This window comes from Canis aureus, chromosome 3 (genome assembly GCF_053574225.1).
Source record: "Canis aureus isolate CA01 chromosome 3, VMU_Caureus_v.1.0, whole genome shotgun sequence".
NCBI lineage: Eukaryota > Metazoa > Chordata > Mammalia > Carnivora > Canidae > Canis > Canis aureus.
Genome location: NC_135613.1, coordinates 24,943,589 through 24,966,036, shown reverse-complemented (window position 1 = coordinate 24,966,036; position 22,448 = coordinate 24,943,589). Strand labels below are relative to the sequence as shown.

General features: G+C 46.3%; 1 protein-coding gene across 8 annotated transcripts in view; it reads left to right on the top strand.

The window, feature by feature from the left end:
- The first annotated feature begins 3,051 nt into the window (after window positions 1-3,051).
- ANKRD11 (ankyrin repeat domain 11) overlaps window positions 3,052-22,448 on the top strand; it is a 190,755-nt gene continuing 171,358 nt past the window's right edge. For 5 of the 8 annotated variants that reach the window (XM_077891162.1, XM_077891165.1, XM_077891159.1 and 2 more), the window contains exon 1: window positions 3,053-3,203. The gene's annotated coding sequence lies outside the window, so the exon portion shown is untranslated. Of the gene's footprint in view, window positions 3,204-11,478; window positions 11,535-22,448 lie in introns of those variants that run through there. The other 3 variants (XM_077891167.1, XM_077891160.1, XM_077891164.1) reach the window with 3 other exon arrangements.

The following is a 22,448-nucleotide window of genomic DNA, read 5'->3' as shown; positions in this document are numbered from 1 at the left end:
GCCGAGGGAGAAGCAGGCTCCCTGCCAGGAGCCCGATGTGGGACTCGATCCTGGGACTCCAGGATCATGCCCTTGGCCAAAGGCAGGCGCTAAAACGCTGAGCCACCCAGGGATTCCCCCGTGCTGCTCTAAAATAGGATGTTGCTCCTGTGCCTCCTGATGGAAGCCCTGCACTGGCAGGTGTCGCCTGCAGGCTAAACGTCCTGTGTGCATGGGAGGCCCCACCTGCCCCAGTGATCTTTCCACGCTCTGTTGTGACCTGCTTGCCCCCACCTACCTGTCATCCACACTGAGGCCCAAGTATCTTGGACCTAACCGTACGAAACTGAACTCTCAGTATGTGAGCCCAAATGTCTACCTCCATTGGAGTCCTTCAGGCCAGTGCCTACTTCATCCTGGACCCTTCTCTTTCTCTTAGAGCCCACAGAATCTTGCCAACTCTATCTTCAAAACACGCCTCAGACCCAACTGTCTCACGATTGTGGATTGCACTGCTCCTTCACACCGCCCTCTCTGTGCTCTTGTCATCTCCACAGCAAGCCTTCGATGGGAGGCCAGGTCGTGCATGGTTCATCTTCCCGCGACAGTCTGGTGGCTTGCCTTTTCATTCAGTTGGGTGAGATCCCAACTCCACTTCAGGACCTCTGCTCAGGCACGTCCTTTATCTCATTTGCTTGGACTCTGCTCTCTGCTTGTAGGGCTCCTTCCCATCCCATCTGGGGTGCTCTTCCCCAAATCATGCCTTGCTTCTTCACTCCGTGGTTCTCTTCAAAAGTCATTATATCTGAGTTCTTCACCAATTAACTTAAACAGCACCTCCTCCTCTGCCACCATCACCCCATATATAATATAGTTCTTCAAACGGTGGAACTTAAGAGCCTTAGGTATGTGTGTTGAATGCTGGCTCTTGAGCCACCACACCTCTCTTTACCTTAATGACACCAGTTAGGTTGCCCCTTTGTCCAGGACTCAGCATGCAGCTGCGGCATCATTTAAAATTTTCTAGCAGGGGGGCACCTGGGTGGCTCTGCTGGTGAGGTCAGTGAAGCATCTGCCTTCAGCTCAGGTCATGATCTCAGGGTCCTGGGATGGAGCCCGCGGCTGATGGGGTCAGCTCCCTGCTCAGCAGGGAGTCTATTTCTTCCTCTGCCCCCACCCCCTCCCTACCTCGTGCATGCTCTCTCTCAAACTACATAAAATCTTGAAAAAACCTTCCTTGTAGCAATGATTACAAAGAGATAAAATTAATTCCCACACTATATTTAATGCCATTATCCAAACGACTATCCACATGTAATAAATACAAAAAGTACTCATCAGATATCCTATGTTCTCTTCTTCTTCATGCTAAGTCTTTGAAATCTGGTGTGTATTTTGGGGTGCCGGGGTGGCTCAGTGGGCAAGCGTCTGCCTTCGGCTGAGGTCAGGATCTCGGGCTCTCTGCTCTGGGGCGTCTGCTTTTCCCTCTGCACATCCCCCTGCTCGCTCTCTCTCGGATGCATAGGTAAAATGTTTTTTTTTTTTAATTTTTATTTTATTTATGATAGTCACAGAGAGAGAGAGAGAGAGAGGCAGAGACACAGGCAGAGAGAGAAGCAGGCTCCATGCACCGGGAGCCCGACGTGGGATTCAATCCCGGGTCTCCAGGATCGCGCCCTGGGCCAAAGGCAGGCACTAAACCGCTGCGCCACCCAGGAATCCCTGAATAGGTAAAATGTTAAAGGAAAAAAGGAACCTGGGACGCCTGGGTGGCTTAGCGGTTGGCAGGCCGTGATCCCGCATGGATTCCTGCATCGGGCTCCCTACAGGGAGCCTGCTTTTCCCTCTGCCTGTGACTCTGCCTCTCTCTGTGTGTCTCTTATGAATACATAAATAAAATCTTAAAAAAAAAAAAAGGAAAGAAAAAAGGAACCTGGCGTGTATTTTATACTCACAGCACCTGTCATTTCGGACTAGCCACATCTCTGGTGCTTCCTGTGTGGCCATAAGCTATCCTGGGCAGCAGACCTAGAATATTCTCCCACGACTTACTCGCCTCTTCCTCAAGCCACCTCCCCGGGCCCCCCCGGTCCTCGGATCCCGCCCGAGCTCCGCCAACCCGGGCCTTGTCCCCGGCGACACTTCCCCTCTCCCTGCACTTCTTTCCCCGCTGCAGTTCTCACTTGCAGCTGTTTTTGTTACACGGCTTCGTTTTCACCTCGTCCGACTGTTTCCCAGGCAAATTCCCTGTAGGGAGGATGTGACCGGCGAAGGTCAGTGGCTCTCAACCCTTCCCACGGAGGAGCGTGGTCACACTACGTGCTGACCCCTGACTCTCCCGTGCAGGTTGACACGAGCGTGGGGTCGCCAGCCTGCATTTTACCCACTTTGCAGGCCACCCTCCCGAGGAGGTGCCCGGCTCACCCAGGGAGCCACAGCCACTCGCGTCCCCCGGGGACGCGGCTCGGGGACCGTGCATGAGCGCCGCGGCCGCCCTCGGGACACCTCGTCTTCCCGCTCGGTGGATGCCAGACCCCGTCTTTCGGCCGTCCCCCTCGTCGCTTCCGGCATTTGGAGAGACCAATCGTCGCCTCCGAGAACAAAAGGCCCTCCCTCCCCTCGGCGCCAGCAGCCAATCCAGCTGCTCGTTGCCCCAGCGTGCCGTGCGCCCGGGACGCACGACCTTGACCAATCCGTCCCCGGACGTCCTCCTGGCCCCGCCCCCGGCCTGTCACCGCCGCGGCCCCTCTTGCCACCGCCCCTTCACCCCCGCCGGCGCACTTCCTCCCCGACGCCGTGACGTGCGCAGCCCTGTGCCCGGCCGCAGCGGGCCAATGGCGGAGGCGGATACGGCGGGCCAATGGGCGGCGGCGTCTCATGCGGCCGGCGCCCGCCGCAGCCGCCGCCGGGTCCCGGAGCCAGAGGCCGCGGAGCCGGAGCGCGATGGAGCGAGGGCCCCAGGCGGGGAGGCGCCGCCGCCGAGCGCGCGGCCCGACGTCCCTTCAGTGAGCGCCCGCGCCGCCGCGGCGCCGCCCGAGCCTGGCCGCGCCCGAGGGGCGGGCTCGCCTCCCGCCGGCCTCGCCGCTTCGCCGGCGCTCGGAGCCCGCCGCCGCCGCCTTCCCGCTCGGGCCGGGAGACGGGCCGGGGCTGCATGGCCTCGCCCGCGCGCCGCCGCTGAGCCCGCGGAGCCCGCGGAGCCCGCGGAGCAGTGCAGCCGGGAGCCGGTGAGAGCCGCCGCGGGCCGGGCCGGGGGTCGGGGCGGGGGCGGGGGCACGGGGCCGCCGTGCGGCCTGCAGGCCTCCGCTCCGGGCGGAGCAGCGCGACGGGCGCCGGCGGGCCCGGGGGCCTGAGGGGCCGACCTGGGGCTCCGGGGGGTCCGGGCCGCCGTGAGCGGCTGACGCGGGCTCCGGGGGCTCCTGGGGCGCCTGGGCCGCCTGGGCCGCCGTGAGGGCCCGACTGGCGGTTTCGGGCTGGCCTGGGGGGCCCGGGTGGCCGCGAGGGGGGCTCCCGGGGCTCCTGGGGGGCTCGGGGCCGCCGCGAGGGTCTCCCGATGGGCCGGGGGGCCCGGGGGCGGCCGCGAGGGGCTCCGGGTGGGGCTCCGGGTGGGGCTGGGCGCCGGGGGCCGCCGCGAGGGGACAGACGGGGGTCTCCGGGCGGGGCGGGGGGCCCGGCGGCCGTGCAGCGCGCCGGGGGGCCGGGGCGGCCCGGGGCTGCCGCGAGGGCTGGAGGCTGCGCTCGGGGGGCGGGGGCCCCGGGCGCCTGGGGTGCGGGTGCGCCGACCTCTGACCCGGGGCGGGGGCCTCCGCGCTGTGGGTTGTAGTTGTTATTCCCAGCGTCCCTATTATTATCACTGTTTTGAAACGGGAGCAGGCGGCTCTCGGGCTCCGAGCCGGAGGGGGCGGGCGAGCCCGAGTCGTGAAGGGAGAGTGGGGGCGCCGGGGGTGCAGGCGGCGCGCGTGGGCCCGCGGAGGGGCAGGAATGCGGGGCAGCGGCGCGGGGGTGTCGTCTCGGGGGGAGGGGAGGCGGGACCGGGGGGCGGGTGGGAGGGAAGCGGTGGCGGTGGCGGCTGCAACAGCAGTCCTTGGCCTCAAGGAACAATGTGAGACGTTGCCTGAAATGTTAATTTCCGTTCCTCATTTCATCATCCCCTGGCAGGGCGGTAGCTGTGAGTGCGAGTGCGAGTGTGTGTGCGTGCGTGTGTGTGTGTGTGTGTGTGTGGTTGGCCTTGCCACATGGATTCAGTCCCCTCTCAAAGAGGGATTGTGCTGTTGAATCTCTTGTCTTGGCTGTGCGGGGAGGTGGACGGGCCCTCGTTTTTCTTGAGGTCTGCTCTTTTCCTGGTGCCCCAACCAGGTTTTCTGCTTTTGTTGTTCTTTTGGAGAGCTCGTCTTGTCTCCCGGCTCCCAGGGTTTTTTTGGAAGGGACTTTGGAAGACGAAGCTGGCCCAGGAGGACCCTGTTCTTTGAAAACCAGTTAGTATGCAGTATGCCCGGATTTCGTGATTTCCACAGGTTATAGGAGGTTTTATATCCCATTCCAAGAACGGGATGGTTTTGCAGATTTCCCGGTAGAAAAATGAAATTCCGGGCTTTCTTGTAAGGTGAGAGTTTCTAAAGCGATTTGAGTAATACACTTAACATTCCATTTCAACCTAGGAGTGAAAGTGTGCACAGTTGTCGAATGGGAAAACTTAGAATATTTTGGTACCTATGGAGGATTGATGAGAGGCATTCAGCAAAAACGATGTAACATGATATTGCTGGTGGAAAAAGTGCCATTGACACAGTTGCTATTTTTGGTTTGTGCAAACCCAGTCAATGGCATAACTTGAATAGTTCTAAATCAGAGACCCTGAGACGATGTATTTGATGCCTTTGGGACCTTGATTTCTCTTACTAAATGTTGCTGTCTGGGAAGACTTGTTCTGTTTTATGTCTTTTGAGACTGATTGCACAAGTGCTGTGATACTACTTTGAAACTGTAGTTAAAAAAAGAAAAAGGAAAAACATCTTGCTCAACTTTGATTGTGACCCTTGAATTGGATCCCTATGGTGGTGTTTCCTCCCCCACCCTCCATTCAGCTGCTGGTCTCTCTGTAGTTTTGTGTTGAGGAGCCGGATCTCCTGTGATAGGCTGGCCCTCCTGAATGGGATGGGAGGAAACAAAGACCAAGGAACTATGACATTTTTCTGTCCTTTGTGCGTGTCTCTCAGCTGCCCCCAAATATTGCTGAATTTGATCTAAATCTGAAACGTTGAGAGGTTTTTAAATTCTAAATATATTTTTTAATGGCGAAAGAATATCGAGAAGTTTTACCAGAAGTTTGTTTTTAAAGATGTCACATAGTCTTGAGTTCATTTGCAGCTCTCACTTTGTGTCTGCTTTCTTACTTGTGTTGCCCTGTCAGATGTTCTTCTCTAGACCCTCTGTGGACTAGCCATGCTAATCACATTGCCCTGGCAGTGCCTTTCATCTCTCTAAACCAGATGGGCTGCTTATGACTAGTGGCTGTCATGTTAGCTGTAATTACAATGTGGATACTGTGACAAGTAGAACTTTCCACACATTGAGTTAAATTTGTATTGGAGAATATCTTTCAAGCACCTTTGTATGCCTTGGTTTTTTAAGTATATTTGATGTAGTAGGGTTATGTTTTATCTAATATAACAGGGGCGTTATTTTACATATGGGCAATGAGCCCATTATCAATTAAATAACATAATTAGACAGTGTCAGTAAATGCTGGTTCAGAGCATAATCTGCATTTGTTGCCAAAATAAGTGTTTTGATCTGTCCATTACCTCGTGTAAGTCCCTTCATCCCTCACGTGGTAAGTGTAATGGATGAGCTTTCTTTAATAGCAAGATATTTGTTAGTTAATAGGTGAAAATGAGGATGCATTGCTTGTCTGATTGCATGCTGTGTCAGTTTATTACTGCTGTTTAGTCAGTGCTCTGTGGGGGTTGAGCTTGGCCTGCTTGATAAACTTCCTAAAAAAGATTGAACTCAAATGCTAAAAGTTTTTGTCTTAAAAATTTTCAGTATGTGTTTTCTTGATTGTATTTCAAATGAAATTTTTGTGCATTTCACCTTTTCCAGTTTTATCTTAAAGCTATATGAAAGAGAGAGTATCAATCCTCAGCTCCTGGAACTCAGACATTTAGAAATAATCAGCACAGAAGGCCTAAAAGGCTTAGGAAATGATTCACTTTAAAGACAACTTTGTTAATTCTTATGAAGACGTTTCTGTTATGAAGTGGCTCCTTTTCTGTTGGATGGATCTTATTCTTGGTATCTTTTGAGCTAAGTCAGACAGAGCTGTGTTTCCATGTCTGTTTTTGTTATCCTTCTGTGCTTAACTCTGCTCTGCTCCTCCTCCACAGTTAATACTTTTTAAAAATAGTGTTTTATATATGTACCAGAACTACAGATGTTATTTTTATGGTAAGGTCCTAACCCTGGTTGTATGGTCCCTCCCCTGCCAAACCACCTCTGTGATCCACTGCCACTCTATAAACTCCTGATGTTCTGGGTACATTGGCCTACCATTTCCTAGATTGGGACATGGGTGGGCCTTATTCTCCTACGACCTCGACACATGCTGATCCTCTGGACCAGGGTCCTGCTGTGTGTCCATCATTGGTGCCTCTGCAGATCCTCCCCTCTCCAAATCTACAAGGCAATTCCCACTTAGCCTTTGGGTCTTAGTTAAATAATGCTTTCTCTTAACCTTCTTAATCATCATTTCCAAGGAATGTGCCATCCCACCTTGTTAAAGCCACATAGAACTTATAACAAGATTGATCAAATGGGTAACACTTGGTTTTCATCTGTCCCTGTGAAAGAAGGGACTGGATGCTTAATGAAAATAGGGATGGGGCAGCCCCGGTGGCTCAGCCGTTTAGTGCCGACTTCAGCCCAGGGCATGATCCTGGAGACCCGGGATCAACTCCCACATCAGGCTTCCTGCATGGACCCTGTTTCTCCCTCTGCCTGTGTATCTGCCATTCTCTCTCTCTCTCTCTCTCTCTCTTTGTATGTCTCATGAATAAATATATAAAATCTTAAAAAAAAAAAAAAAAAAGGATGGTCTGTGATCACTTAGGGGGCCAGTCTAGGGTATGACAGTAGTCATAGAATTGGCTCCAGAAATATCTGTTGAATTGTTTAAAGACTGTCTTTGGAAGTGTTTCAGTGATTTTGAAAGGATACACTTGGGATCATGAACTTTGATTTATTTGATTGACTAGGAATGATGCTAGGTGATGATTTCAGCCACATTCCCATTTGTCCTCAAAGTAAGGTTTTCTTTATAATCTAGGTCAAGGTGTGGGACATGGCTTTTACAGTTGGCACAAGAGATAAAGGAAAATAATTAATGGAATAGTTGTCTTTGTGGGAAGAAAAAAAAAAAACCTTCGAAGCACTTTAGTAGGACTGCTGCTTTTGGGGCCAAGATGAAGGCTTACTGAGTGTAGTTTTGCTGCTGCTGTATTTCATTTAGAACTTTAAGCACCTTCTGTCCCCTTGTAACATAAGCAGTGGTTTATTTTTTTATTTTTATTTTTTAAAGATTTTATTTATTTATGATAGACATAGAGAGAGGCAGAGACACAGGGAGAGGCAGGCTCCATGCCAGGAGCCCAATGTGGGACTCGATCCCGGGGCTCCAGGATCGCGCCCTGGGCCAAAGGGAGGTGTTAAACCACTGAGCCACCCAGGGATCCCCTAAGCAGTGGTTTATTATGATAGTGGAGTACTTGGAAAATTTAAGCATTTTATCCTACTTTTTTTTTTTTTATTTGAACCTCCCAAGCTATTGTAATAAAAAAGTTCCTGAGCTTTGAGGCCACAGATTCTGTTCAAATATAAATTCTCCAGAATGGAGGTGGCCTCTTAATATCCCTTGGACCCCAATTTTGTTTTTATTTTTATTTTTAGATTTTATTTATTTATTCATCAGAGAGAGAGAGAGGCAGAGACACAGGCAGAGGGAGAAGCAGGCTCCATGCAGGGAGCCCGATGTGGGACTCGATCCCGGGTCTCCAGGATCACACCCTGGGCTGAAGGCAGTGCTAAACCGCTGAGCCACCTGGGCTGCCCTGACCCCAATTTTAGAATTTAAAAATATTTCATTAATTTTGTTTTAGAGATTTTATTTATTTGTGATAGACACACAGAGAGAGAAAGGCAGAGGCACAAGCAGAAAGAGAAGCAGGCCCCATGCAGGAAACCCAATGTGGGACTCAATCCCAGGACTCTAGGATAACCCCTGGGCCGAAGGCAGACACTCTACTGCTGAACCACCCAGGGGTCCCTATTTATTTTATTTTGAGAGAGAATGAGAGATGGACAAGTGGGGGAAGAGGTTGAGAGAAAGGGAGAGAATCTCAAGCCGACTCCCTGCTGAACCCAGAGCCAGAAGAGGGGCTGGATCCCACTTTCCTGAGTTCATGACCTGAGCCCAGATCAAGAGTCGGCTGCCTTATGAAGAAAAAGGTAATCTCTCTGGAGGGAAATACACCAGAATGGAGTTGTGTGTTATTTTCCCCTGCTTATGTCTTGTAATGTTATGTAATTGGCAGAAAGGTTGCCTTTTTTTTTTTTTTTGTAAGATTTTATTCATTTATTCATGAAAGAGAAAGGCAGAGACATAGAGGGAGAAGCAGATTCCCTATGGGGAGCCTGATGTGGGACTTGATTCCAGAACCCCAGGATCATGACCTGAGCCAAAGGTAGACGCTCAACCACTGAGCCACCCAGGTGCCCCAGAAAGGTTGATTTTGAAAAGACTAATTATGGGTATAATTGAGTGATAGACACTTGAGTTTTTGGTTTGGATAGCTGCTGAATTTGTGTGGTTTTAACGTTTTAGGCAGTAAGGGGTAAGGGGAATTGATTGTGGTTGAAAATATTTAGAGACACCATTCTCAAACTTAAGAAATCCCACAGGTTTGAAGTTGGTTCAGTGACTAGAGAGTTAAGTGGGTTTTCAGTGTGAAAATAAAAGAAGTCTGTCCCATTAATACAGCTGAAGTTTTCAAGGGCTGAAAGGACTGGAAATTCTGTTGCTGGGCCGAGGCTTGTTGGACACCACCACCCCCAACCTAGGTTGAGGTGGTTGTGGGAATTACAGTGTCTTTACTGGCTGGCCGAGGGTAAGACCCAGGTTGCCAGCTCTGCCCTTGGCATCTGTGCGGTGAATTATTTATTATCCTGAAAATCTGTAGGCACTCTTTTTCCACTTGTAAAGAGACCAGTATGCATTGGTTCACTATATAAAAATGTTGGCCTTTTCTCAACATAAAACATTTTGAAAATCAGAATTTTTTTGTCAAGGTTAAATAAAAATGATGAAATCCCTCTGCCTTCCAGTTACTTGTTTAACTCTCTAAAACCTTTTTTTAAATTTTATATTTTTTATTTTTTTTTAATTTTATATTTTTTAAAGAATTTATTTATTCATGAGAGATAGAGAGAGAGAGAGAGAGAAGGGCAGAGATTCAGGTAGAGGGAGAAGCAGGCTCCCATGAGGAGTCTGATGTGGGACTCTGTCCCTGGACCCCGGGATCACAAACTGAGCCAAAGGCAGATGCTCAACTGCTGAGCCACCCAGGTGCCCTAAAATGTGACCTTTTAGAATGGCTAGAAGAAATTTAACCTGTAAATGCTTAATAACTTTGTGATATCAGAGGTTAGTTTTCATCTAACGTGTAGCAAATAGTTTTTCTCAGGGCATTGATAGAGAGTGCCCCTTTCCTCCCTCCTCCTGATGGCAGGCGCCAGAGCTAGAATGCTAATGTCCTGGAATAGTGAATATTTCTAAGTAATGAGAAGTTTGCCTAGGGTGCTTGATTTTTAAGTGTTTTTTTTTTTTTTTTTTTGGTAAAGATTCTGATTTATTCATGAGAGACACACAGAGAGGCAGAGACATAGGCAGAGGGAGAAGCAGGCTCCCTGCGGGGAGCCGGATGCAGGACTCAGTCTCAGGACCCCAGAGTCACTGAGCTGAAGGCTGGGATCGTCTGAGCTGAGCTGAAGGCAGACGCTCAACCACAGAGCCACCCAGGTGCCCCTGGTTTTTAAGGTTTTGGCCAGAGTTCTGATTGTTTTATTTTCTACTGCACTCATATGTAGCAAAGTAAGACTTTCACTTAATTCTGGGTGATGATGTCAACTTGAAATCATTATAGCTATAACTGAGTAAACTTATCTTAAATAGAGAAGGTGAGAGAAGTAGTGAAGAACCTTATTACTCTTGAGAGGTGAAGCCTTGCTGGCATGCACCACCGTTTCTAAATGTGGTTTTACATCCTGTAAAACAGGAAGTAAAAATAAAACAACAACAACAAGAAAATCCAAAGCAACACTCTTGAGGGATTTTTTTTTTTTTTTAAAGATTTCTTATTTATTCATGAGAGACACAGAGAGACAGAGATGCAGGCAGTGGGAGAAGCAGGCTCCATGCAGGGAGCCTGACATGGGACTCGATCCTGGGTCTCCAGGATCAAACCCTGGGGTGAAGGCGGTGCTAAACTGCTGAGCCACCCGGGCTTACCCCTTTTTAAAAAAAAAAAAACAAAAAAAACACAAAAATGCCTGGCTGATTATAGAACATGCAGACCACTGAAGAAGAAGAAGAAGAAGAAGAAGAAGAAGAAGAAGAAGAAAAAAAAAACACCTCACCTTTTGGATGATGAAAAAGAAAGCCCAGCCTTATGGGTCTAAACTGCCAAGAAGCTTCAGTGTCTTAAGTGTTCCGTAGTCCTTCAGGTGGTTCTCATTTCAAGGAGTGTGTAGGCTTTGTGAAAAAAAATTTTTTTTTAAGGTTTTACTTATTTACTTAGGAGAGACAGAGAGGGGCAGAGAGAGAGGTAGAGACAGGAGAAGCAGGCTCCATGCAAGGAGCCCAATAGGGGATTCGATCCCAGGACTCTGGGATCACGCTCTGATCTAAGGCAGATGCTCAACCAGAGCCACCCAGGGGTCCCAAGGCTTTGTGAATTTTTTTTCTTTGCTAGAGGTAGAGGATTTGGATTACCTTCATGGGTATTTCCATTACTTTGAGAATAGTTCATCTGAGATTTGAAGTTTCTTAGGTTAGCGATTAATACATTAAATATGCTAACACTTAAAACGTTTTCTTGTAGGAAAATTTTTCTCCAATGCTTGAGTAATCTTTGAATTGTGTCCTTTGTCTTTTAGTATGAAGCTTAGAAAAATGATATGTGCTTTCACTGATAGTTTAATTTTCAGCAGATGCAACCTTAATGGAATTTATGTGGGAACTTTCTCTTTAGTGAAGTGCTTACATCTGATTCTGCTAAACTTGGCTTCTCATCAGATGATTGACTTGTAAAAGACGACTGTGCTGAAGTAGTTTTAATGTTTTGAAAAGAGATATTTAAGTAGAGACGAATGGCACAGTGAAGTATTAGTTGGGGAAAGCATCTTTGTCCTATTTAACCTACTCCTTTCCCCTTTCCTAGGTAGTTTTCTCTGAAGTCCCCAAATGTGTTGGCTCCAGGGAGATGGGGAACAGAAGATGGTGGAAGGTATGTTATGTTAGAGAGGTGACACAAGAGGATGTGAAGGGTGGAGGAAGACAACATGCCCTCAGAATTTGGAGAAACGCTTGTGTTGCTGTATTTCAGTGGTGCCACTGCTCACTTTTACTACAAACTTAGTGCTTTAAAACAATACAGGTTTATTATTTTAAAGCTCTGTAGATTAGAAGCCTGATGTGAATTTCCCTGGGCTAAAATCAGGGTGTCCGCAGGGCTGGTTCCTCCTAAGGGCTCCAGGGGGGAGGCTGTTTCCTATCCTCTTTCATCTTTTAGAGGCTGTTCACATTCCTTGGCCTCTGGCCCCTTTCTCCATCAGCAGTGTTGCATCTCTGACCTTCCAGTGTGACATCTCCTTTTTATTTTTATTTATTTTTTTATTATTTATTTTTTTATTTTATTTATGATAGTCACGAGAGAGAGAGAGAGGCAGAGACATAGGCAGAGGGAGAAGCAGGCTCCATGCACCGGGAGCCCGACGTGGGATTCGATCCCGGGTCTTCAGGATTGTGCCCTGGGCCAAAAAAAGGCAGGCGCCAAACCGCTGCGCCACCCAGGGATCCCTGACATCTCCTTTATACTCTCCTGCACCCTCTTCCACTTTTGAGGACCCTTGTGATTACATTGGGCCCACCCTGATAATCCAGGATACACTCCCTGTCTGCTGATTAGACTACATAATTCCATCTGCAACCTTAATTCCCCTTTGCTGTGTGACCTAAAATACCCACAAGTTCCAGGGATTAGAATAGGGACTCTTTGGGAGCAGTGTTCAGCTGGCCACACTAGATTTTCCATGAATGTGGTCGTAACACCTGAGCTTGGATTAAGTTATTGTGCAGGTGGCTCTGGTGCACTTGCCTCAGTTCACCAGAACTGTCTTGGCCTTGGGAAGACTCTGCATTGATAGGAAGTTAGTGTGGTGGGAATACATGTCCTTCATGAGGTTTTGCTTTTTTTTATTTTATTTTATATTTTATTTTATTTTATTTTATTTTATTTTTTTATTTTATTTTATATTTTATTTTATTTTATTTTATATTTTATTTTATTTTATTTTATTTTTTTATTTTATTTTATTTTATTTTGGAATAACTATATTTACAGAAGTGGTGCACATGGTAGAAGTAATAGAATGGATGAATTCCATTCTATTCTTTATCCAGGTTCTTGAATGGTAAGATTTCACATAACAATGCTGAGGTTGTCAAAGCTGAGAAGTCCACATTGGTACATTATTATTGTTATTTTTAAAAGATTTTATTTATTTATTTTGGGAGAATAGAGAACGTACCAGGGTGTGGTGGGACAGAGGGAGAGGGAAAAGCAGACCCTCTTTGAGCAGGGAGCCTGATGTGGGACTTGATCCCAGGACCCTGAGAACATGACTGAGCTGAAGGCAGATGCCCAACTGAGCTATCCAGGTATCCCTGTACATTACTATTAATTAAATCCCAGTCTTCATTTGGATTTCACTCATTTTTCTTCTAACAGTCTTTTGCTGTTCTAGGATCCTATATTCCATTTAGTTATGTCTCTTTAGTCTCTTCCTGTCTGTAATAGTTTCTCAGGTCTTTCCTTGTTTTTCATGACTTTGGCAGTTTTGAAAAGTACAGTCTTTGTTTTTACATCTTTGTAACCATTCACCCATTTGGCACAGTTACAAAGGGCTGTACGTCTGATTACTTTTCCAGAGGTGGACTGCTGTGTAGTAGGAGAACAATTATGTATCTTTTTGCAAGTGGAGTGAATAACCTGGTTTATGGAGGAGACTTCCGGGACCAGGTGAACCTAGCTTTTCCCATGTTACACTGATGTAGTCACTGTTGCTCACGCTGCTAGGATGTGGCGTGGGATGCCAAGGAGCACTGAGATCTGGCCCTGCCCTGGGCCTGGGGAGGAAGAAGAGGTCCTTGGGTCAGGGGTGGAGGTGAGGGAGCACAGGGGAGAGAAAGCCTGTCAGATTTGGAAGTCTGGATGGGAGATGTCCTGGAGGAAGTGTTATTTAAGAATCAGTGAGCTATCGGTGTGTAGGAAGCAGGGTGAGGCCGTCATGGACTGTGGGAAGCACTGGGAGATAGGCTGTAATGTGGAAATGTCAGCTAGACCTGTTAGAACATGTAGCCCTTAAAAAAATAGTAGCAGATAAAGCTGGGAAAACGGACTGGACTCCAGTTGTGTAAGACTGGGCCTGCTGAGAAGGTGGTATTCCCTGCTCTGTGGCAGGAGGTGGTGTGTCCGAGTGTGACGCTGGTAGACAGGCCCGATGGAGGTCAGACTGGCTCTGGGAGAACCTGTGCCTGAATGTGGGAAGTCACGACACGAGGAAGGATGGTATCTAAGAGTGGGCAGTGCTCCTGGAGGCAGGTGAATGCTAGGTCACCCACGTGTCTTGTTTGTCCTTCACCCCACTGCCCTCCACTTTCGGACAAATAAGCAGGTTTAAAAGAATTCTCACCAGAGGCACTATTGCAGAAAGTAGGAACACTGTTTTCCAGGGAAAAATATAAAACAGCTAATTAGAAATGGATGATGGGATTTAAAATTTGTTGTAGGAATAAAGCTCAAGCTCAAAGGAGTGGCTGAAATGCCTATCACAGAAGTAACTAGGGAGTGAAGTGCAGTGAGGAGAGCCTGGCGGAAGGTCTGTCAATGAGGGGGGAGTGTTGTAGGCAAGAGAAGGAGGTTCTGTCAACAGAGAGGGGGTGGTGTGGTCCAAGACGTTCCTAAGAGGATCTGAGGAGCCTCGTAATGGAGGGGGCTCTTCAGGTGGGCTGGGTAAGCAAGTTGTGAAGACTTAGAGGAGGTGGTGGTTTGCTAATATGTGTTCGTATAGAAATGGTAGAAAATGAGAGATGAGTTGATTCAGAGCAGATGGAATGGGGCATACAAGTGATGGACAGTCTTGTGAAGAGACAGAGGTGATGGAAGAGAGGCAGGAGGGGGCTTGGGTATGGTCTTGTGCCTGTAGCATGGCACACTAGATGCGATGGGACCTCTGCACCTGTGAGAAACCTGTATGCTCCTGTTCTCATGGTGCAGTCTGACGGGCAGAGGCCAGGAGTCTGGACCTCTCATGTTCAAGACAGAGTCTTGGCTAAGACAGTATAAACTGCAGGCCAGGGATAGTAGCTTGGGGTTCATATATAGGAGGGGCCAGAGATTGGGAGGCTGAAGTAGCCTGCTGGTACAGTCAGCATAGAAGGAAGGTATTTGCTATCTTGTTACTTGCTCAAATACTTTGTTAGACTTTTCTTTTAAGATTATATTTTATTTTTTAAAAGGTTTTATTATTTGAGAGAAAGAGCACAAGGAGAGGGAGAGGGAGAAGCAGTCTCCATGCTGAGCATGACACGGGGCTCAATCCCAGGACCCTGAGATCATGACCTGAGCCAAAGTCACACGCTTAACTGATGGAGCCACCCAGGTGCCCCGATTTTATTTTTTGAGTAATCTCTACACCCAGAATGGTGTACAGGGGTTACAACCCTGTACTGTAACATGGGCAGGGTTAAAACCCTGAGGTCAAGAGTCACATGCTCCCCTGACTGAGCCAGCCAGGCACCCTGTACTTTGTTTTTGTTAGACTTATGTTGGACTTGTGTTTGTTTTGTATTTTACATATATCAATACACATATTAATAGGTATTTGATTAATATTTGCATGACAGCTCAATCTTTCAAGTTAATGACTTAAGAAAAGAGGCTTATGGCCAGAGAATAATACCTATCAGGAAATATATTCCATGTAAGAAATACTTAATATGTTAAACATGTGCCAAACATATTTAGTAGTGTGAGAGTATTCCTGAGTTACTTCGAGTCGGTAAAATGTAGGCTTTATCCTGCTCTGTTACAGCACTATTTACTATGTGCTGGGGTAGAAGAGCTTTGTCCTAGTGTCTGTCTTTGGTTTGAGCAATAGTGAATTTCAGGGCATCTGGCTTAGACAGCTTTCTGTTGGGTGGCTGTCTCTGTGGACTGTACTGTTTCTGTCAGGAGTCTAAATTGAATGTAGTTTGATTGCAGATGCAGAAATAAATGGAGAGCAAAAGTAAATGTTTTGGACAGCCTGACCATTGCAGGTGCCCTGGGCGGGGCGCTAATAAAGGGAGTTGCCTCAGGGCCAAGGGTGGCCTGCCTGTGTGTGGTGTGTTTACTTCCTTCTGTTTACTTTTAAACTTGCCTTAGTCCTGCTAAATCCCCTTGATACCAATCCCTCTGTAACTTTGCTGCATTTTACCTTTTCACTGGTTGACAGCTGGAGTTTCTTTGATGGAGAGAAATTTTTTTTTTTATAGTTAACACTGTCACAGAGCTAATTCTGCCACTGGTTCAGTTCTTTCACTCCTCTCCTCTCTTCCCTTCCCCTATTACCTCCCCTCCCCTCTTCTGTCCTCTCCTCTCCTTGGTCTTTCTTGCCACTCGTCCTTTCTTGATTAGCAGACTGCATTTAGAAGCTACAGAGCAATGCAGTCTGGATTTATAAATTACTGGTGTCCCTAGCTCCAGTGTTTGGTGACTGTGCCGGTCACAGCAGGGATGGGGGATGGGATGGAGCACTCTTGAGGTCATGGCTGTTCTTACCCTAGGTGAGGCTGACTTGTTATTGTTTGTCCATGGATACTTTTGAGGGCTATGATTTCAGGTGCATGGTGTAACTGAGTGGTTTTAAGTTTTCATTCCTGTATGGGCCTATTTCTCAAGTGTTATAATCTAATCAAGCAATAAAAATTACTCTTTGGGTTGTAAAATGTAAAAGTCTAGTTTGTTCCAGATGTTAGTGAGTTTATGTTAATGTTTTGTTAGCATCATGTTATATCGCTTGTGTCCTCTCTTGACTCATGGAGCTTTCTTTATTTTTAATTTTTATTTTTTAAAAGATTTTATTTATCCATTCATGAGAGACAGAGAGAGAGGCAGAGACACAGGCAGAGGGAGAAGCAGGCTCCATGCAGGGAGCCTGACGTGGGACTTGATCCCTGGTCTCCAGGTTCACGCCCTGGGCCAAAGGTAGGCGCTAAACTGCTGAGCCACCCAGGCTGCACAATGGAGCTTTCTTCAAAAGAAGTTCATGCACAGCTAAGGGAACCATCAACAAAATGAAAGGGCAGCTTATGGAAAGGGAGAAAATATTTGCAAAGTATATATTTGATGGTGGGTTAATATACAAAAAATAAAAATAAAAACTCCTGTAACTGCATAGCAAAAGAAAAGAAAACAAACTCAAATAATGCAGTTAAAAAATGGGCAAAGAACCTGAGTAGACATTTCTCCAAAGATCTATGAAAGGCCAACAGATACAGGGAAAGACAACAGGGAAATGCAAATCAAAACAATGAGATACTGCCTCGCATCTGCTAAAATGGCTATCATAAAAAAACGTGAGTGATAACACATATTGGTGTGGTTGGGGGGAAGAGAAGACCCTTGTGCACTGCTAGTGGGAATGTAAATTGGTTCAGCCATTATGGAAAATGGTATGGAGGGTCCTCCAAAAATAAAAATAGAATTGCCATATGATCTAGCAATCCCACTTCTAGGAACATATCCAAAGGAAGTGAAAATGCTAACGTGAAAAGATATCTGCACCCTACATGCATTGCAGAATTATTTACATTAGCCAAGAGGGGCAGACAACTTAAGTGTCCCATCGGCGGGTGAATGGATAAAGAAGTTGTGGTTTATATTGTATATGTACAATGAAATATTATCCGTAAAGCAGTTGAGGAAATCTTCCATTTATGGCAACACGGATGGACCTTGAAACCATTGTGCTCAGTGAAGTCAGGCAGAGAAAGAGAAATACTGTATAGTCTCACTTATGTTTGGAATCTAAAAAAACAAAAACAAAAACCAAACTCAGAAAAAGAGACCAGGCTTGTGGTTACCAGAGTACAGGAGGCAGAACTAGAAAAAGGTGGGCAAAAGGTACAAATTTCCAGTTATAAATAAGTTTTAGGGATGTGATGGATGACATGGTGAAGAGAGCAGACACTGCTCTGTGATCTGTAGCACAGTGGTTAAGAGTAAGTCCTGAGTTTTTTCTTTCTCTTTTTGTGATATCTACTTGAACCTCTCCTGTAATATCTCTAAACAAGCCACCATGCTGTATGCCTGAAACTTACACAGAGATGTAAGTCAATTATTTTTCAATAAAGCTGGGGGAAAAAAAAAGATCACTGCAAGACCTCACCAGTGCTTACTTAGTACTAGAAATGCCATCTAAAAACCTCCTAAACAGGGCGAGGCCAGTGGATTTTTCTGACACCTTTGGTTGGAGATCTCTAAAGTCCATATGGCTCACCACCTCTGACCACTTCTGCTTTTTGCCCTGTTGCTGGAGTGTTAGTATATCTGTACATGACTATGCTTTAGAAGGTAAACAGTCAGATATAGTCTGTAAACTGAATTTATACAAAACTGAGCATCAAGTGTTGATTAGGCTAAGGAAGTAGTTTTTTTCAGGCTGCTTAAAATAGTCCTCAGTTTTATGAAAAGTCATTTCTGAGTAGTGAGATATTTTTTATATCAAGTCACATTTGTTTTATACAGGAGACAGACCTGCCTGGTAATACTTGTTCTTCTAGGGACACTACTCTGTCCTGAGGTCAGTTACCTGATACCCAGAACTCCTAAGGACTATGGGAGCAGGTTAATACATTGTCCATATGTTTCTCAAAGATGGGATGTTTACCTGATTTGGGTCATTTCACATAGGGCCCATGTATGTCTGTGGAGGATGGCTCAGTTTGTGCACGTTTAGTTTTCCATCCTACCTCATTGCAGAAAACGTGACAACAATGAAGGTTTCCTTTCCTTGAGGTGTAGTTCTTTGATGTGAGAGTTATGAGAATAAGGATTTTCATTAAGCATAGAGATTCATTTATGAGAAATCCTGATGCAGATTTCCTAGGAAGAAACTGTTGGTTGTTGTTGATGGTGTTAGAAATGTGCTGAGAACTGTTATCCACCAGCCATCAGGTGTGAGGAGAGAGTGTAGTCCCAAGGGGGAAGCCTCCAGCTGGTGTGACTGTTGAGTACAGCAAGGATTCAAGGGTACACGGACACTACTTATGTGAGAAAGACCTCCAGGTTGCTTCTTGGGGGCAGTCTGTGAGGCCTGCCTGAGAGCTGGTCACTTTGGGACATTGTGTCTGCTGACTTGGTGGGCCAAGTGGGAATGTTTTCAGGTGGGATGGAGATGTCAGATTAATGGTGTATTGGTCTTTCTTTTCTGCTAAGATGTTTGGAATAGGATGTCTTAGTTTTATGTAGATTTGAGAGATTTCTTTCTTTCTTTTTTTTTTTTTTTAAACTTTATTTTTTTATTATTTATGATAGTCACAGAGAGAGAGAGAGAGAGGCAGAGACATAGGTAGAGCAAGAAGCAGGCTCCATGCACCGGGAGCCCGACGTGGGATTCGATCCCGGGTCTCCAGGATCGCGCCCTGGGCCAAAGGCAGGTGCTAAACCCGCTGCGCCACCCAGGGTTCCCAAGAGAGATTTCTTTCTTTTTAAAGATTTTATTTATTTACGAGAGGCAGAGAGAGAGGCAGAGACACAGGCAGAGGGAGAAGCAGGCTCCCTGTGGGGAACCTGATGTGGGACTCAATCCCAGGACCTGAGCTTGAGGGAGACGCTCAACCACTGAGCCACCAGGTCCCTGAGAGATTTCAGTAGAAAAATACATCCCAAGAATCTGGCTTTACTTATCCTCTCCTTTTTGTTTTTTTCTTTGTCGTTGTTGCATTCACACTGTTAGGGTGATGGTTCATAGGTGCACTCCTGTTTGTTGGACCCTGGCTATAGAAGCACAGCTCTTGAGTCATGGGGATGTTTCTTGGCTTGTGCCTGCCATCCCTGAGGGCCGCCCTGTGTGCTATTCCCCCACAGTCCCAAGTCCAAGCTGGCTGAGCAGGCCACTGAGCTGTGCCCACTGATGTTTTGTGTCCTGGCAAAGACTGGTTAGGAACCATTCCTGAGAAAGTTAAACTTGGGGTGCCTGAGTGGCTCAGGCAGTTGAGTATCTTGGTTTTGGCTCAGGTCGTGATGTCATGGTTTGTGGGCTGGAGCCCAGAGTTGAGCTCTGCACTCAGCAGGGAGTATGCTTGAAGATTCTGCCCCTCACCCTCTTTCAAATAAACAAACATATCTTTAAAAACAAAGTAAAACTCAAAACCAGCTTATTAAGCACTCTGTATGTTAAACCATTAAATTTTTTTTGAAGCCATAATAAATTGGATATTGCCGAATACATATCAAGAAACAAATGTAAGGTCTAATTTTTGACATTTAAAATGTATCTATTGGGACTCCTGGGTGGCTTAGCGGTTGAGTGTCTGTCTGCCTTTGCCTCTGGAATTCTGGGATCGAGTCCCACATTGGCCTCCTACATGGAAGCCTGCTTCTCCTCCCTCTGGCTATGTCTCTGCCTCTCTCTGTGTCTCTCATGAATAAATAAATAAAATGTTAAAAAAAATTAAAATGTATCTATTGTATTTAATAATTCTAAAACTTTTACTGTGAGCTCTTTTCCATGAAGCACAATTAATTATATCCAAAGGTGTGCAATCACCAGTACTCTGAAAACTGGAAGAAAGAAAGAAAACATGCACACTAGGGACAGAGAAAGGATGATTGGCTCCGTTCTGCCCATAACTTCTCTGCAGCTCTAACATCCAGTGAAGTCAGATTACGATGTGTTGAGAAAAAAGGGTAATGGCGTGACTTAAGTGTTCTAGGTCCGCGTTATCAAGATTTTGATATTTTTTGCTCATAGGTAGGCACTTGATATCCGGTGAGTCAGTTTAATGAAAAAGGTATCTTCAGATGTAGTAGAAATAAACTAGTTAAGAGAAGGGTTGTTCTGGGGGCACCTGGGTGGCTCAGTGGTTGAACATCTGCCTTTGGCTCAGGTCTGATCCCCAGGGTCCTGGGATGGAGTCCTGCATTGGGTTCCCCGCAGGGAGCCTGCTTCTCCCTCTGCCCATGTCTTTGCCTCTCTCTTTGTATCTCTCATGAATCAAAATCTTAAACAGAAAAACAAAAAGAGAAGATTATCCTCATCTTTTTTTTTTTTTTTTTTTAAGAGATTTATTTATTTGACAGCACAAGCAGGGGGCAGAGGGAGAGGGAGAAGCAGGCTGCCCCAGGAGCAAGGAGCCCAGTGTGGGGCCGAGAGCATGACCTGAGCTGAAGGTAGACTGACTGAAGCATCCCTCTTTTTTTTTTTTTAAGATTTATTTATTTATTTGAGAGAATGTGAGCTGGGGTAGGGGAAGAGAGAGAGGGAGAAGGAGACTCCCAGCTCAGCAGAGAGCCCATTGTGGTGGGGCTCAATCCCAGGATCGTGACCCTATCTGAAAACAGATGCTTAACCTACTGAGCCACCCAGACATCCCAAGCATGATCCTCATCTTAAATTCTGTAATACTTAGCCAGGTTTTCAGGGGATATTTCAGAAAGGTTCTGCATCATGGTGTTGATTTTTGCCTTTGACAAGTCTCCCCTCCTGTCTGAAAGCAGAATGCTCCTATGAAGTAAGCTGAAATGATGTAAAGGGAGGAAGTAGTTACCATTAACTTACATGGAAAAATTTTTGAGCATTCCCAGGCTCTGGGAGGCTTTTCTGATATTTCAGGATGCCTCTTGTTAATGGATACACAAAATAAATTGAGATAAAGCACAGATGCTAAAAGATACAGTTCAAAACTCTGAAGGCTTGCTGCTGAGATTTTTTTTTTTTAAAGATTTTATTTATTTATTCACGAGAGACACAGAAGGAGAGAGAGGCAGAGACAGAAGCAGGCTCCATGCAGGAAGCCCGATGTGGGACTTGATCCCGGGTCTCCAGGATCACACCTTAGGCTAACCTGCTGAGCCACCCGGCTGCCCACTGCTGAGATTCTGAGTGTAGTTCCTGGGGAAGGAGCTGGGTGGGGCCCTTCTTGTTTTCTGGGAGTGCTGCTGCTACCTTGGCTTGTGCAAAACCAACGCTGAATTCTGATTTTGCTTTTTGCTTTCTTTGATAAAAGTGAAAATCCTCTTTGGATTTCTTTTGGTTAGTGAAAACTAATACCACTGTAGGTCTTTTGTAAAAGCTGTGGCAGACGATACCTGTATCTGTTTTTAGCTAGAGCTCTCTTCAGGTGCTCTCTGGTGTAGAGTTAGGGGTTGTGACCTTCATCTGTATATTCATAAACTTTCCCCATCTTTCTTTGTATTTTTTTTTACTGTAATAAAATATACATTACATAAGATTTACCCTTTTAACTACTTTTCAGCATCTAATTCAGTGGCAGTGGGTACATTCACATTATTGTGAACCATCACCCCGTCTATGTCCAGAACTTCATCACTCCAAATGGAAACCCTGTCCCATTAAATAGTAACTCCCCATTTCCCCTTCCACCATTTCCTGGTAACCACCATTGTACTTTCTGTGAATTTGGTGACTCTAGGTTCTTGATGTAAGTGGAATCGTCAGTATTTGTCCATTTATGTCTGGCTTATTTCATTCAGCATCATGATTTATTTATTTTTATTTTTGTTTTAAGATTTTATTTATTTATTCATTCATGAGAGACACATGGAGAGAGGCAGAGACACAGGCAGAGGGAGAAGCAGGCTCCATGCGGGGAGCCCGACGTGGGACTCGATCCCAGGTCTCCAGGATCAGGCCCCTGGGCTGAAGGCAGGCGCTTAACCGCTGAGCCACCTGGGCTGCCCCAGCATCATGATTTAAAGGTTCAATGTTGTAGCAGAATTTTCTTCCTTTTTAAGGCCGAATTGTATTCCATTTTGTGTATGTACTGATTTTGTGTATCTGTTGATGAGCACTTGGGTTGTTACTATTGTAAATGGTGCTACCATGGACATGGGTATACAAATATCTCTTCAGGT